This window comes from Arachis hypogaea, chromosome 7, assembly GCF_003086295.3.
Source record: "Arachis hypogaea cultivar Tifrunner chromosome 7, arahy.Tifrunner.gnm2.J5K5, whole genome shotgun sequence".
Taxonomy (NCBI): domain Eukaryota; kingdom Viridiplantae; phylum Streptophyta; class Magnoliopsida; order Fabales; family Fabaceae; genus Arachis; species Arachis hypogaea.
In genome coordinates this window covers 45,419,959-45,437,655 of record NC_092042.1, presented here as the reverse complement: position 1 = coordinate 45,437,655, position 17,697 = coordinate 45,419,959, and the positions used below count along the sequence as shown (strand labels likewise).

General features: G+C 37.2%; 1 non-coding gene across 1 annotated transcript; it reads right to left on the bottom strand.

Moving 5' to 3' along the window:
* Positions 1-17,314: 17,314 nt before the first annotated feature.
* LOC112704569 (small nucleolar RNA R71) lies at positions 17,315-17,422 on the bottom strand. Its single transcript, XR_003155188.1, has one exon. It is a non-coding gene; the product is annotated as a small nucleolar RNA R71 (small nucleolar RNA).
* Positions 17,423-17,697: the final 275 nt, after the last annotated feature.

The following is a 17,697-nucleotide window of genomic DNA, read 5'->3' as shown; positions in this document are numbered from 1 at the left end:
CCTAACCCAATGAAGTAGAGTTTAGTTGTTCATAGTTCTGGGAATGGAAATTGGAAATGTAAAGTTCATTAAAAGTAAAACTGAATACAGAAAAATGTAAATTGAGAGTGTTTACAATCCTGGATCCCCCAGGTCCCAATCCCCTTTTCTAGTTCAAAACTACTCCTATATATACTACTTCTCTGATCCTTAGTTTAGTTTGCAAGTCTCTGGATGTGGGCTCTTGGCCTCAGTTGAAGCAGTTAACTAACTCATTGGGCTTTGCTTAGCTTGCTGGAAGAGTTAGAGTTGAGCAACATTCACGTTAGTCCCCACGTTAGTGGCATTAACGTGGCCACTAACATGGGCTTTCTTGGCTTTGCTCAAGTTACTGTCACTAACTTTTCATGCTGCTCCAATTTCCACGTTAATGGCTCACGTTAATGGCACTAACGTGGGCTTTCTTGTCTTCGCTCAAGTTAGTGTCACTAAATTTTCCACTAACTTTTCATGATGCCCCTTCCTTCTACGTTAGTGCTCACGTTAGTGGCACTAACATGGCACTAACGTGGCCACTAACGTGGGTCTTCTTGGCTTCGAACAAGTTAGCAGCGTTAACTTTGCCACTAACTTTCCAGGCTGCCCCCTTCTTCCATGTTAGTGCCCATGTTAGTGGCACTAATGTGGCCACTAACGTGGGTCTTCCTTTTCTTTGCTAAAGTTAGTAGCATTAACTTTGTCGCTAACTTTCTAAGCTGCCCTTTCTTCCTTGTTAGTGCCCACATTAGTGGCACTAACGTGGGTCTCTTTGCCCTTCGCTAAAGTTAGTGGCATTAACTTTGCCACTAACTTTCCAAGCTTTCTTTTCTTCTACGTTAGTGCCCACGTTAGTGGCACTAACGTGGCCACTAACATGGGTCTCTGCTATTGTTACTTGAAATCAATCAAACAAATTACATCAAAGTTTTGCTCTAATCATGAGATACCATATCATTCATTCTTATCATTTAATCCTTGCATTATTCTCATAAAAATGTTTAGAATTCACAATGTTTGATTGAATCAAGATAGGAATGCATAATCAACTAAATACTTGATTATTGCCTAAGAAAATGCATGAAATTACCCTAAAACCTACTCAAAATGGCTTGTAAAACTAGCCAAGATGCCCTGGCATCAGTAGGCAGGCGATAGTGATCATTTGGCTGCTACTTTCCTCCTATGCCATAATATTCCGATGGGATTAATATACGAAAAACTCCCGTGTTTCAATATTTATATTACCTCGCACAGGTTAGCCCTTCATGAATAGTCAGTCATTTGGTCAACATAACAATATCTATCATGCTGCAATCGTAGTTTGCATTTGGTCAACATAACAATATTTATATTTTATTGCATTATTTCTCTTTAATAAATACAAGGACAACTTCTACAAATACAGGGACAATAGTTAAATATTTGGTTTTCAGGGAGGAATGGAACAAATACAGGGACAACTTCTACAATAGGTGCCAAAAGAGGGACAACTTCTTATTTTATGTTGGTTGAATTTTGCTAGCATTCACTACATGGGAAAACTATCCTTTCATCAATACATGGGCAAAGGGAACGCTTGAAGGTATCTTCATTCTTCCATTGACTTCCTTTTATACATTTAATAAGAGGGAGAGAGAATGTGTAGTATTTGTGTTTGTTCATGTTGGCTTAGTTAACTTTATGAGATTTACTAGTGTATGTACTGCAAATTTACTAGTTTATTAATTTTAGTGAAATATTAGTGTCAAGGGAAACTAAATTAATTAACAACCCACACACAATATGGAATGGACATCCACCACTTAAGTTCACCCAAACCACACAAGTTCCCAACCAAGAGTATAGAAAACTTGGCTAAAACCCAACCAAGCATTTTGTCAAACACTTGGTGGGTATGAAAATAAAGCATGATAAAATGACAAGAAATAATAAATGCTACAACTACCAAGCAAGGAAAATAAAGATAGCAACTCAATAAAGCAATAAAAGAGGCATGAAACATAAAATTGCATTAAATGTAAATGAAAGTGACAAGAGTGCAAATACATAAAAGTGGCAAAAATAAAGAAAGTGACAAGATAAAGTAATGAATTTAAGAGAATAGAACAAGGAAAGGTAGAAGAAACTAGATTAAAACAAGAATTAGAAAGAGAAATTACAAGGAAAATAAACTAAGAACCCTAATTTCTAGAGAGAAGGGGGAGCTTCTCTCTCTAGAAAAGAACCTACATTATGCTAAACTAAACCCTAATTGCTCCCCCTTTAATCCTTCTTCACTTTGGCCTTAAATATCTTCAGAAGATGTGTTGGACTGGGTTTTAGAGGCCCAGAAATCGCCCCCAGTGATTTGTATTAAAGACCTCACGTGCATGCAGTCGTGCGTACACACGACCTACGGTGCGTAGGCATCTTTGCGCAAAAATTCCATCGTGCGTACGCACGACATTTGGTGCGTACACATCCTTGCACGAAGTAACCTTTGTGTGTACGCAAGCGTCACTGTGCGTACACATCTTTGCAGCAGCTTCCAAACTCTATTTTCTTCATGATTTCTCCCATTTTGGATGCTCTTTCTTCACTTCTTCAACCCAAACTTGTCTTGAAAACCTGAAATCACTTGACAACTATATCAAGGTACTAAATGGGATCAAAGTGAATAAAATTTAGCAATAAAAGGCCTAAAGAGCATGTTTTCACTTTCAAGCACAAATTAGGAAGACATCATGAAACTATGCTATTTCAATGTATAAATGCAAGAAAAGTCAATGAAATCCACCTAATTAAAGCAATTAAATACCATGAATTGTGGATTCATAACATCCCCACACTTAAACAATAGCATGTCCTCATGCTATACCAAAGGAAGACAAGAAGGGGAATTAACATTTATTCAAAGCAAGAAAACTACCTATATGCAATCTACCTATATGAATGTAACCACTTAGGCAAAATAAATCAATTTCCAAGAATACATATATACACATAAGGGCTAAAGCAATTCAAATCCATTGTTGACTTGAGTTATTGGAAAGAGTTAATAACTTGCAAGATAAGCAATAATAGAAGGTGGAAACATAGAATTCGAGCAATCGAACACATCACTGGATGTGTTTACACTCTAATCGCTCAAGTGTTTAGGGTTGGTTCACTCAATTCTCTTCTACTCATACTTTCTAAGATTTGTTCCGCATCTAACAATCAACAATCATTTGATGTATGCATACAACTATCATGAGGACTTTCCATAGTTGTAATGGGGCTAGGGCAAATGTGAGGTTATATATGGTCAAGTGAGCTTAATATTTGCATCTTTGATTAGCCTAAGCTCTCACCTAACCTTCATAATAACCTATACAATTTAAAGCAAACCTATCTACCTATTCCTCACTTTTCCACATACTTATGCATCCTTTTCAATTCACATCTCATATGCATTGTTCTTGTTATTCTACTTTGGGGCATTTTGTCCCCTTTTTATTACTTTCTTTTTCTCTTTTTTTTTTCTTTTTTTTCCCTTTTTTTTCAAACTAAAATATATACAAAAGGTGTCAATGCACATGGTTTAAGTAATTCTTGCATGAGTATGTACCCAATTCCCGAGATTTTTCACAAGTATAAAAAATCCATTTTTACCTCAACTAAAGTTTCCAAACTTCCCCACACTTAGATGATACACACCCTCACTAGTCTAAGCTAATCAAAGATCCAAATAAAGGACATTTATTATTTTTTGCTTCAAGGCTAGTAATGTGCTAAAATTAAGAACAAAAGGGGATTAATCATAGGCTCAAAGTTGGTTAACAAGGGAAGATAAAAGGGTAGGCTTTTTTGGGTAAGTGAGCAAAATGAAAAGATGGCCTCAATCATGTCAATGCATATATACATCAAACAATGGACATAAAGAATCAAACAAATCCAAGATTGCAATCATAAAAAGACAATAACACACACAAGAATGAAATTAGTGGTTATGTGATGCAACCATACAATGAGGCTCAAAACTCGTATGCTTATGTGTTCTTAGCTCAAAACCATGTTCCACATATGTAATTCATGCAAATTTTAAAAGATTTCAACTCAAATCAATTAGGATATCAATACCCTATCGAGAATATTTTTCTTGGAAAATTTCATTAAATTAACTAAGCTTATTATATATATATGCAAGGAAATGCAATAAACTAAGAAAAGATGCAATTAAAGCTCTAAAATATGTACAACTAAGAAAGATAAAAGGTGAGAGTGTTTGGGATTAGAGTATGTCACCCAACGTTACCGATCGGAGGCGACCTCCCCACACTTAAAGGCTTGCACAGTCCTCCGTGCAATCAAAGGTGAACAAGGGGGTATGGTGACTTCGGATTGCCACCTTCACCTGGTGGATCAATCGGTTGCTGTATGCTCTTCCTCCCACTTCCCTTGTTGCTTATGGTGCATCATCCATGAAAAATAAAAAATAGGATAATTATACAAGTAAATGCAAAAACAAGGAAGCATAGAATGCTAGAATGAGGTAGTATTCACTAGAAGGAGTGAGTGAATTAGTTTGTGACATGTAGGAAATAAGTGTGTATATTCTAAGTTGCGCGGTTTAAAACACACACACACTAGCATGGAAAGCTAGGTCACAATTACAATAAAGAAGCATGTACTTCACTCGTTCTAGTGTGCTTGAGATACTTTAAAAGACTTGTATGTTAAGAAAAACAAACAAGCAATAAAGAAGCATAAAAGTATTCAAGCAAGAATCAAGGAATTGTGAATTGTATCATGAAGCACCGCCTAATTGACATAAAGTGGAAAGCATGGCAAGCGTAGTCCACAAAGCTTAAAAAGCTAAAAAAAGTGTCATTAAGTAAGCTTATGATCCAATTTCACAAATCTTAATGTTAATGCATCAAATAGGTGATATAGATAAAAAAAGCAATCATAACAAACATCACCTAACAAAAAATGCATTAACTTCCTACAAATTGCCTAATAGTAGATAATGAAATCAAATCACATGGTGGCCAAAACATGCAATTTAGAAATCCAAAAGCATTCTTAAAGGCATTACATGAGCACTTGGTATGCGCAAAATTCAACATTAATAACTCAATACCAAGCAATAATTTATGACCTCAACAAAGATATCCAACAATGATAGCAATAACAATATCAATATTCCAGCAGCAAAATCTTAACATAGTTAAACAATCAACTCAATCATCCAACACTTAGCACCAAAACAGGAAATTAAACTAATTAACTAAAGAAATAAACAACTAACAAACAAGCAAACTAACTAACTAAAGGTGAGTGTGATGGGTGGTGAATTATAGTGGTGAAAGGTAGTTAGAGGAGGGAAAGAAGAGAGGAGAAGAGAAAAGAAGAGAAGAATTAGCAAGAAGAGAAGAAAAGAAGTGTAGAGGTGAGAAAATAAGGGCGTGCGTACACACAGGTGTGTGTGCATACGCACACTAGGCGGAGCAGAGAAGGTGTGCACTCGCACAAGGCGTGCGAATGCTCCAAGCAGAGAGGGGATCAAGACGTGTGCTTGTGCACAAGCTTGTGTGTACACACAAAAGTTAAAGAAATGGAGGGTGAGCGGACGCACAAGTGTGCACGAGCGCTCTGAACAGAGGGGAGATCAAGAGGTGCTGGTGCGCACGCACAAAACACTCTCTTTTTTTATTTTGCATTTTTTAAAAAATATGAAACGTCAAAATTGCCAGCTATCTCGCCATCTGTGCATACGTACACAGGTCCGTGCGCACGCACAAGGCGCAAAAAGAGAAGGGTGCGGATGCACAAGACGTGCGAACGCTCCCACCAGAAGGGGTGTAAGTTGGTGTGCGTATACACAGGTGGGTGTGCGTGCACAGAACACGAAAATTGGGGTTGTGTGCGTACACACAGGTGTGTGTGCACGCATATGCTCTGTTTCTCTTAAAAATTTTTAGTGCTCTAAGGCACCAAACTTGGTATCCAAAATAGCTTTTTCAACCCCAAAACTTATTTTACCCTTAAACTACAAGATCAACACAAAAATTCTACCAAACTAAGCTAACTAAAAGAAGCAAAAAAAATTCAACAAACAAGTGCTAAAAGGGAAGTAGAGTTAGAAAGATGTTACCAAGAACTTTTATTTAATGTCTTTAAGTTAGACAATTAGGAGAGCCTTTGCTATGGTGGCTTGTGCTTGACTTCCCCACCAATGCTAGAATGTCCAATGTCCTCCGAGACCCTAATCCTAACCATAAACAAAGACAACCAACAAACAAGCTATTTACATCTCAACATATTTACAATCAACCAAAAATAAACAAGCAACATATGTACAATCAACCAAAAACAAGTTATTTACAATATTCACATATGCACAATAGCAAAACATATACACCATTGCAACTCCCCGGCAACGGCGCCAAAAACTTGATGTGAGAATTATCATTGGTTTAGAATTAATCAAAATAAGAATCACTTCGTTAGTAGCACAGTCCAAACCAACAACAAACTCTTACAATCAAAGTTTAAATCAAGAATGATCACAATTCAAATCAAATAACCAAGAGTATTTAAACTCCCGGATCGTTCTCCCTAGGAATTGCAATTAAGTGTCATATTATTGGCTATGAGGAAACGGGGGGTTGGATGATAGCAATTGGCAAGAAATTAAAAAGCAAGAAGGTAAGTTAACATGCAAGAAATTAAAAGCCAAGAAGGTAACTTAACATGCAAGAAATTAAATGAAAATAGAATTTAAATAATAAAAGAGCTCTTGGTGGGAATTGGGTAATTAGGGCTTTCTATCCTAGTAGTGAACCACAAACATGGTAATTGTGTGTGAATTAATCCTAATTAGTCAACCCTACATCGAGGGTATGTCAACTAGGCATAATTAATCTCAATCCCTAAGTCCTAATCAACTCACTAATTAGGAATTTGATTATCAAAATGGAATTGGCATTGTAAGTATAGTCCTAACCTAACAAATTGACCGTCAATCAAATGTTATCATAATTCAAACCAAATATAAACCAAGAGCATTTAAACTCCCGGGTCATCTCCCAAGGAATCACTTAAGAGGCAATGAGTGTGCAAATTCTGGTTGTAGTGATCAAAGGGTTGTCAAAGACGAAATGAACATATAAAACAATAAAAGAACATGCAAAATTGTAATGATTGAACTAATAAAGAAATTAAAGAACCGACTATGTAATATAAACAAGTAAATTATAAAAGAGATTAATGACGTTAGGATTTTTGCTAGTAAAGAATTTTATAAAGTCACGTTGTAAGTATAGATTCTGAACCAACAGAAATCTCTTCGTACAAACGTTTTGGTTGTCACAAGTAACAAACCCCTAAATAAATTGATAACCAAAGTATTTAAACCTCGGGTCGTCTTCTCGAGGAATTGCAGGGAGGTATGTTCTTATTATTGGTTATGAGTTTGTAAATTAGAGGTTTTAAGAATGCGGAACAATTATGATGAATGACAAGTAAAATAAATAATTGACTGTAAAATAAACTCTCAAGGAATGAGCACTGGAAGTCCTATCCTAGTTATCCTTATCAATTGTGATGAGAATTAGATTTTTCTCCCACCTTGTTAACCTCTAACTATGAAGGTAAGTCAAGTGAATGAATTAATTCGAATCCTCAAGTCCCAGTCTTTCCTTGGGAAAAGTTAGAGTTATTGGATCTGGAATCAATTCTTGAAGAATTCCAATTTTCAATCAATAATAAGTTTGATAACTTAAGAGTCACCAATTAATCAACCAAAGCCAAAAGGTAGAAAAATATAAATTATTTATATCATAAATAAAAGAAACAAATCATAGATCTGAAAATACCTCAAATTATATTTAAATAAGAAAATCAATCCAAACATGGAACATTGAAAACAAATAAATGCAAAGAATATTGAACCTGAGATGCAGAAGAAATATTCATAATCCTAATAAAAATCCTAATCCTAATCCTAAGAGAGAGGAGAGAACCTCTCTCTCTAAAACCTACATCTAATCCTAAAATTATGAATTATCAGAGCATGATGAGTCTCTGTAAGTTTCCTGACTTTAATCTGTGTTTCTGGGCCAAAAACTGGGTTGAAATGCGGCCCAGAATCTCTGCTAGCGACTTTTGTAATTCTGCAGATCACGCACATCACGCGATCGCGTCATCAATGCGGACGCGTCATTTGCGTTTTTCCCTGCCACGCGTTCGCGTCGTCCATGCTTCCGCGTCACTTGTGCTTTTCCAATCCGCGTGGTCGCGTGAGCCATGCGGCCGCGTCACTGCGGATTCCTTTCTTCCGCGCGGTTGCGTCGCTGACGCGTACGCGTCACTTCTCGCTGGTCATCTCCTCAATTTCTTGTGTTCCTTCCATTTTTGCAAGCTTCGTTCCCAATCTCTCACTCACTCATGCCCTATAAAGCCTGAAACACCTAAACACACAGATCAAGGCATCGAATGGTAATAAGAGAGTATTAAGATTAGCTAAATTAAGACCAAAGAAGCATGTTTTCAATCATGTAATAATTTTAAGAAGGAAATATAAATGCATGCTAATTATATGAATAAGTGGGTAAAGACCATGATAAAACCACACAATTAAATACATTGTAAACTATAAAATAGTGGTTTATCAACCTCCCCACACTTAAACATTAGCATGTCCTCATGCTAAGCTCAAGAGAAGCTATAAAGAAGTGAAGAGGAATGATAGAGGGTATGTGGTGCACGAAATTGTGATCAATTCTTTTCACAACTCAAATAATCCCTAGTAATGGCCCCAAAAACTTGGTGCTCAATACCATGGCATAAACACAACTTCGCACAACTAACCAGCAAGTGTACTGGGTCGTCCAAGTAATAAACCTTACGCGAGTAAGGGTCGATCCCACAGAGATTGTTGGTATGAAGCAAGCTATGGTCACCTTGTAAATCTCAGTCAGGCAAACTCAAATGGGTATGGTGATATACGAATAAAACTATGAAGATAAAGATAGAGATACTTATGTAATTCATTGGTAGGAACTTCAGATAAGCGCATGAAGATGCCTTCCCTTTCGTCTCTCTGCTTTCCTACTGTCTTCATCCAATCCTTCTTACTCCTTTCCATGGCAAGCTTAAGCAAGGGTTTCACCGTTGTCAGTGGCTACCTCCCATCGTCTCAGTGGAAATGTTCAACGCACCCTGTCACGGCACGGCTATCCATCTGTCGGTTCTCGATCTGGCCGGAATAGAATCCAGTGATTCTTTTGCGTCTGTCACTAACGCCCCGCCCTCAGGAGTTTGAAGCACGTCACAGTCATTCAATCATTGAATCCTACTCAGAATACCACAGACAAGGTTAGACCTTCCGGATTCTCTTGAATGCCGCCATCAGTTCTAGCCTATACCACGAAGACTCTGATCTCACGGAATGGCTGGCTCGTTTGTCAGGCGAGCACTCGGTTGTCAGGCGATCAACCATGCATCGTGTATCAGGAATCCAAGAGATATTCACCCAATCGAAGGTAGAACGGAGGTGGTTGTCAGTCACACGTTCATAGGTGAGAATGATGATGAGTGTCACGGATCATCACATTCATCAAGTTGAAGAACAAGTGATATCTTAGAACAAGAACAAGCGGAATTGAATAGAAGAACAATAGTAATTGCATTAATACTCGAGGTACAGCAGAGCTCCACACCTTAATCTATGGTGTGTAGAAACTCCACCGTTGAAAATACATAAGAACAAGAGTGATCATTGGCTTCGGTCCCAGAGAGGGAACCAGAAGAACCAAGATATGATCTAAGAACTAGATGTCCAAAGATGAAAATACAATAGTAAAAGGTCTTACTTATAGAGAACTAGTAGCCTAGGGTTTACAGAGATGAGTAAATGACATAAAAATCCACTTCCGGGCCCACTTGGTGTGTGCTTGGGCTGAGAATTGAAGCATTTTCGTGTAGAGACTCTTCTTGGAGTTAAACGCCAGCTTTTATGCCAGTTTGGGCGTTTAACTCCCATTTTGGTGCCAGTTCCGGCGTTTAACGCTGGAATTTCTGAGGGTGACTTTGAACGCCGGTTTGGGCCATCAAATCTTGGGCAAAGTATGGACTATCATATATTGCTGGAAAGCCCAGGATGTCTAATTTCCAACGCCGTTGAGAGCGCGCTAATTGGGCTTCTGTAGCTCCAGAAAATCCACTTCGAGTGCAGGGAGGTCAGAATCCAACAGCATCTGCAGTCCTTTTTAGTCTCTGAATCAAATTTTTGCTCAGGTCCCTCAATTTCAGCCAGAAAATACCTGAAATCACAGAAAAACACACAAACTCATGGTAAAGTCCAGAAAAGTGAATTTTAACTAAAAACTAATAAAAATATACTAAAAACTAACTCAAACATACTAAAAACATACTAAAAACAATGCCAAAAAGCGTACAAATTATCCGCTCATCAGTATGCAATGCAACCTATCTATGTGAATGCAACTACAAGCAAAATGTTTCTACCTACTTGGTTAAAAGCAAACAAGTTCTTCAAGACAAATATGAATCAAATTCCACTAATTCAAATTACACAATAAAAGACAAGTAAACTTGTAAGAAGATAGCTCATGAAAGTAGGAAACATAGATTTAAGCATTGAACCCTCACAGGAAGTGTATATGCACTCTAATCTCTCAAGTGTATAGGGTAATTCACTCTACTCTTCTCTAATCATGCTTTCTAAACTTTGTTCTTCGTCTAACCAATCAACAAATATTTAATGTACTAATGCAAACATCATGAGATCTTTTCAAGGTTGTAATGGGGCCAAGGCAAGGGTGAGGGTATATGTATGGCTAAGTGAGCTATAAATTGAATCTTTGAATAACCTGGGCTATCACCTAACATACATACATTCTATATAACTTCTAAAATCATGCCTAGCTACCCAAAATTCCCACTTTTGTATCACATACTTATGTATCAACTTTTCTTTTAATTTGTGTCACATATGAATTGATCTTTTATTAACTTAACATTGGGGTAATTTTGTCCCCTTATTTATTTATTTATATTATATATATTTTTTTTCTCTTTTTTTTTTCTCTTTTTTTTGAGACATAAAAACTAAAATAACATATCAATGCATATGGAATTTTTAATTTTCTGTTTTACATGAGTAGATATCCAAATTTCTCAATATTCAGAATTAGAAACATGATACATTCCCTTATTAACCCATGTTCCCATAGTTTCCCCACACTTAGTTGATGCACAACCTCTATCTTAAGCTAACCAAAGATTCAATTGGGATATTTAATTTTTTTTTCTGCTTAAGACTAGTGATGTGGTTATAGAACAAAAGGGGATTAAAAAGCTCAAAGTGGCTAACAAGGGTGACATAAAAGGGTAGGCTTATTTGGGATAAGTGAGCTAAAACAAATAATGGCCTCAATCATATGCAAGCATGTAAATACACTAAATAATGGACATATAGAATGAAACAAAGTAAAGATTACAGTTATAGAGAAGAAAACACACAAGAATAAAATATTTATGGTTAAACAATGTAACCATGTAAATAAGCTCAAATCTCATAGGTTGTGTGTTCTAGCTTTTAACTATGTTCCAAATACAACTTCAAACAAATTTAACACATAGAAGATTTTAATTTTCAATTTAAATTAGTGAAATATTATAAAATAAAGTCTTGAAAAGAAATTTATTACTTCAACCAAGTGGTAAAATATGCAATCAAACATGCAAATGCAATAACTTACAAGGAAAATAAACCATTGGTGTTGAGATAGAAGAGTAACTAACCCATGGAGATCGGTATCGACCTCCCCACACTTAAAGATTGCACCGTCATCGGTGCATGCTAAGATGTGCAGGTGGATGGGTTGCTTCAACTGATGCTTTTCTCCAAAGATTGAGCAGATGAACTTGTTTGTCTCCCCAGTAAGAAGCTTTTCCTCTCCCTTTGTGGTGGCCATCCTGAAAGAAGAGGGAAAAGAAGAAAAAGTAACCCAGAAATAAAAATAAGAATATAAATAAAGTCTGGGTGGGTTAATGCCAAATAATGGGAGTCTCAATTATATGGTAGCTACAACATGCAAGTGAGAAAATAATAGAGACACATGGCATATCAATAATGTAAAAATTTGTAAAAATGAGGGAAGAGAGTGTGGGTAAGGAGAGATAATATAAATTCATTTCAATGCAAAAGTAATTCAAGTTTCATAAAAGATTAGCATTGACTTAAATAATATTACCCAACAGTGTAAAACAAGTCACTGAGCACCAAAATAATACCAGAAAAGATGCAACAGTTAAATAAGAAAATCAACACCAAAGGAAAAATAATAAATTTAGAAAAGAAAAGAAAAATATGCACTAAATTAAAATGCAATGAATGAAATATGCAAATAAATTAAGTAAAATAAAATGAAAGATAAGAAGAATGAGAAGGGAAAGAAGTGAGTAAGAAAGGAGGGAGGAAAAATTAGGATTGGGGAAGAAAAGATAAGATATTTAGCAAATTAGGATAAGCTGTGCGGCGCAAGTGACGCGGACGCGTGGGGCACGCGGTCGCGTGACTTGCGCTTTAAGTTAATCGACGCGGTCGCGTGACACGTTTTCTACTACTGGCGGGAGGGCAGCCTCGCGCTCGCACAACTCTCTGTTCAAAATCTTATTTTGCCAAATTTTGGTTGACGCGATCGCGTGGTTGACGCGATCGTGTGAGTGGCCAATATGGGGATATGACGCGGACGCGTGAGCCATGTGTCCGCATGGTAAGGTTGTGCTTTTAACACCAGTCCAGTACCACTCCAGCATAACTTTCGGCTATGCACCCTTTTCACGTCGATTTTTATGGCATGCGGCCGCGTGGGTGACGCGGTCGCGTGGGAGGCCAAAGTTTCCACATGATGCGGTTGCGTGAGCGATGCGGTCGCGTGGGGTCAAGTTATGCTAAAGGCGCACCTCCAGCCACGCTTTCGCGTGACTCTCTGTTCAATTATTTTCTCCCCAACGCACTAGTGACGCGGACGCGTCAGCGACGCTGCCGCGTCGTGTGCGATTTTTTTTATATGCAGATGCTAATGCAGTGCTGATGTGGATGTTATGAATAATTCTAGGTTCAATAAAAATTCAAAAACAGACTAAAATTAAAACTAAAAAGTGAACGATCATACCATGGTGGGTTGTCTCCCACCTAGCACTTTTAGTTAAAGTCCTTAAGTTGGACATTTGATGAGCTCCTTGTTATGGTGGCTTATGCTTGTACTGATCCAGGAATCCCCACCAGTGTTTGTACGTCCAATATCCTCCGGGATCCCAAACAAGGCGCAGAAAGCCTTTGATGAGCGGATAATTTATACACTTTTTGGCATTGTTTTTAGTATGCTTTTAGTATGTTTTAGTTAGTTTTTATTATATTTTTATTAGTTTTTATTTAAAATTCACTTTTCTGGACTTTCCTATGAGTTTGTGTGTTTTTCCGTGATTTCAGGTATTTTCTGGCTGAAATTGAGGGACCTGAGCAAAAATCTGATTCAGAGGCTGAAAAGGGCTGCAGATGTTGTTGGATTCTGACCTCTCTGCACTCGAAGTGGATTTTCTGGAGCTACAGAAGCTCAATTGGCGCGCTCTTACTTGCGTTGGAAAGTAGACATCCAGGGCTTTCCAGCAATATATAATAGTCCATACTTTTCCCGAGATTTGATGGCCCAAACAGGCATTTCAAGTCAGCTTCAGAATTCCCGGCGTTAAACGCCGGAACTAGCACAAAAGTGGGAGTTAAACGCCCAAACTGGCACAAAAGCTGGCGTTTAACTCCAAGAAAAGTCTCTACACATGGAATCTTAAATGCTCAGCCCAAGAACATACCAAGTGGGCCCGGAAGTGGATTTTTACGTCATGTACTCATTTCTGTAAACCCTAGGCTAGTAGTTCTCTATAAATAGGACCTTTTGCTATTGTATTTGGAGAATCTTTCAATCTTCGGATCATCTTTTGATCATGTTTTTATGATTGAACCCTCTTTGGGAGGCTGGCCATTTGGCCATGCCTAGACCTTGTTCTTATGTATTTTCAACGGTAGAGTTTCTACACACCATAGATTAAGGTGTGGAGCTCCGCTGTACCTTGAGTATTAATGCAATTACTATTGTTCTTCTATTCAATTTAGCTTATTCTTGTTCTAAGATATCACTTGTTCCTCAACTTGATGAATGTGATGATCCGTGACACTCATCATCATTCTCACCTATGAATGTGTGCCTGACAACCACTTTCGTTCTATCTTAGATTGAGTGGATATCTCTTAGATTCCTTAATCAGAATCTTCGTGGTATAAGCTAGAATCCATTGGCGGCCATTCTTGAGAATCCGGAAGGTCTAAATCTTGTCTGTGGTATTCTGAGTAGGATTCAGGGATTGAATGACTGTGACGAGCTTCAAACTCGCGATTGTGGGGCGTTAGTGACAGACGCAAAAGAATCACTGGATTCTATTCCGACATGATCGAGAACCGACAGATGAATAGCCGTGCTGTGACAGAGCGCGTTGAACATTTTCATTGAGAGGACGGGACTGTAGCCATTGACAACGGTGATGCCCAACATATAACTTACCATGGAAAGGAGTAAGAAGGATTGGATGAAGACAGTAGGAAAGCAGAGAGACGGAAGGGACAAAGCATCTCCATACGCTTATCTGAAATTCTCACCAATGAATTACATAAGTATCTCTATCTTTATTTTATGTTTTATTCATCTTTTAATTATCAATCCTCCATAACCATTTGAATCCGCCTGACTGAGATTTACAAGATGACCATAGCTTGCTTCATACCAACAATCTCCGTGGGATCGACCCTTACTCGCGTAAGGTTTATTACTTGGATGACCCAATGCACTTGCTGGTTAGTTATGCGAAGTTGTGATAAAGAGTTGAGATTGCAATTGAGCGTACCATGTTGATGGCGCCATTGATGATCACAATTTCGTGCACCAAGTTTTTGGCGCCGTTGTCGGGGATTGTTTGAGTTTGGACAACTGACGGTTCATCTTGTTGCTTAGATTAGGTAATTTTATTTTATGTTTAAGCTTTTTACTTTTCGAAAATTTTTCAAAAATACAAAAAAAATATTTCTATTTTGTTCTTCAGAGTTTTTAAGAATGGATTCTAGAGTTTTATGATGATTTGTTGAAGTATGGCTGGCTGTGAAGCCATGTCTAATCTTTTGGACCGAGGTTTCAACTTATCATCACAAGAGCTTATTGATTTCTATCAATTTTGCTGTTGTGAGCAATGATCTGCTAAAGCTTGGCTGGCCATTGGCCATGTCTAGTGTTTTGGACCGGAGCTTTCACTGAAAGCTTGGCTGGCTGTGAAGCCATGTCTAATTCCTAGACCGGAGTCTTAGACTAGCATTGCAATGATTCCTGGAATTCTCATTAAGAATTTTGAATCCTTGTTTTTCTTTTCCACTCAATTTTCGAAAAAGCACAAAAAAAAATTATAAAATCTTAAAATCAAAAATATTTTTATGTTTCTTGTTTGAGTCTAGTGTCTAATTTTAAGTTTGGTGTCAATTGCATGTCTTTATTCTTCTAATTTTTGAAAATTACATGCATTATGTTCTTCATTGATCTTCAAGTTGTTCTTGATGATTTCCTTGCTCTGATCTTTAAATTCTCTTGTCTTGAGTGTTTTGTTGTTTCTCATATGCATTCTCAATTTGTTAGTGTCAATAGTATACAAACTTCTAAGTTTGGTGTCTTGCATGTATTGTTTATTTGATCTTAGTGGCATTTTGATTATTCTTCATCATTAAAAATTCAAAATTTTTTTTAATTTGTGTCCTTTCAAGTCAATAATACAGAGAATTGAAGATTTAGAACATGCAGCAGAGGAATTACACAGAAAAAGCTGGGCATTCAAAACGCCCAGTGAAGAAGGAAAACTGGCATTTAAACGCCAGCCAGGGCACCTGGCTGGGTGTTTAACGCCCAAAAGGGTAGCATTTTGGGCGTTAAACGCCAGAATGGATACCATTCTGGGCGTTTAACGCCAGGATGATACAAGAGGGAAGATTTTGTTTTTAATTCAAATTTTTTTTCAAGTTTTCATAATTTTTCAAAATCAAATCTTTTTCAAACCATATCTTTTTAATCATATATTTTCAAAATCAATTTCTTTCCATCCTCAAAAATACTTGCCTACAATTAATGATTTGATTCAACATTTCAAGTATGTTGCCTTTTCTGTTAAGAAAAGTTTAATGTTTGAATCATATCCTTTAAATTTCCTGTTAGCCAAGTCATTAATTTTAAAAATCAAATCTTTTTAAATTGTTTCTCAATCATATTTTTCAATCATATCTTTTTAAAACCATAACTCTTCAATCATATCTTCTTAATCACATCTTTTTCCAAATAATTTTCAATCTTTTTGATTTCTAATTTCAAAATCCTTTTCAAAAATCACTTTATTTCTTTCCCAACTTTAATTTTCGAAAATCATTCTTCAATTTTTCAAAATTTCTTCAAAATCTTTTAATTTATTTTCGAAAATTCTTCCCCTCTTCTCACATCCTTCTATTTAAGGACTAACACTCCTCCACTATCAATAATTCGAACTCTATCTCTCTTGATAAGTTCGAATTCTTCTTCTTCTACCTCCTCCTTCTATTCTTCTTTTCCTCTGACATCTCAAGGAATCTCTATACTGTGACATAGAGGATTCCATATTTTCTTGTTCTCTTCTCTTTCATATGAGCTGGAGCAAAGACAAAAGCATTCTTGTTGAGGCTGACCCTGAACCTGAAAGGACCTTGAAGTGAAAGCTAAGAGAAGCTAAAGCACTACTCTCTGTAGAGGACCTAACAGAAATCTTAAAACAAGAAGAAGACATGGCAGCCAAAAACAACAACAATGCCAACAATGCAAGGAAGGTGCTGGGTGATTTTACTGCACCTACTCCCGACTTCTATGGGAGAAACATCTCTATCCCTGCCATTGGAGCAAACAACTTTGAGCTTAAGCCTCAATTAGTTTCTCTAATGCAACAAAATTGCAAGTTCCATGGACTTCCATTGGAAGATCCTCATCAGTTTTTAGCTAAATTCTTGCAAATCTGTGACACTATCAAGACCAATGGGGTTGACCCTAAGGTCTACAGACTTATGCTATTCCCTTTTGCTGTAAGAGACAGAGCTAGGATATGGTTGGACTCACAACCTAAAGAAAGCCTGAACTCTTGGGAAAAGCTAGTCAATGCCTTCTTGGGAAAGTTCTTTCCACCTCAAAAATTGAGTAAGCTTAGAGTGGAAGTCCAAACCTTCAGACAGAAGGAAGGTGAATCCCTCTATGAAGCTTGGGAAAGATACAAATAATTGATCAGAAAGTGTCCTTCTGACATGCTTTTTAAATGGAGGATCATAGGTATCTTCTATGATGGTCTGTCTGAACTGTCCAAGATGTCATTGGACAGCTCTGCTGGAGGATCTCTTCATCTGAAGAAGACGCCTGCAGAAGCTCAAGAACTCATTGAAATGGTTGCAAATAACCAATTCATGTACACTTCTGAAAGGAATCCTGTGAACAATGGGACAAATCAGAAGAAAGGAGTTCTTGAAATTGATACTCTGAATGCCATATTGGCTCAGAACAAAATATTGACTCAGCAAGTCAATATGAT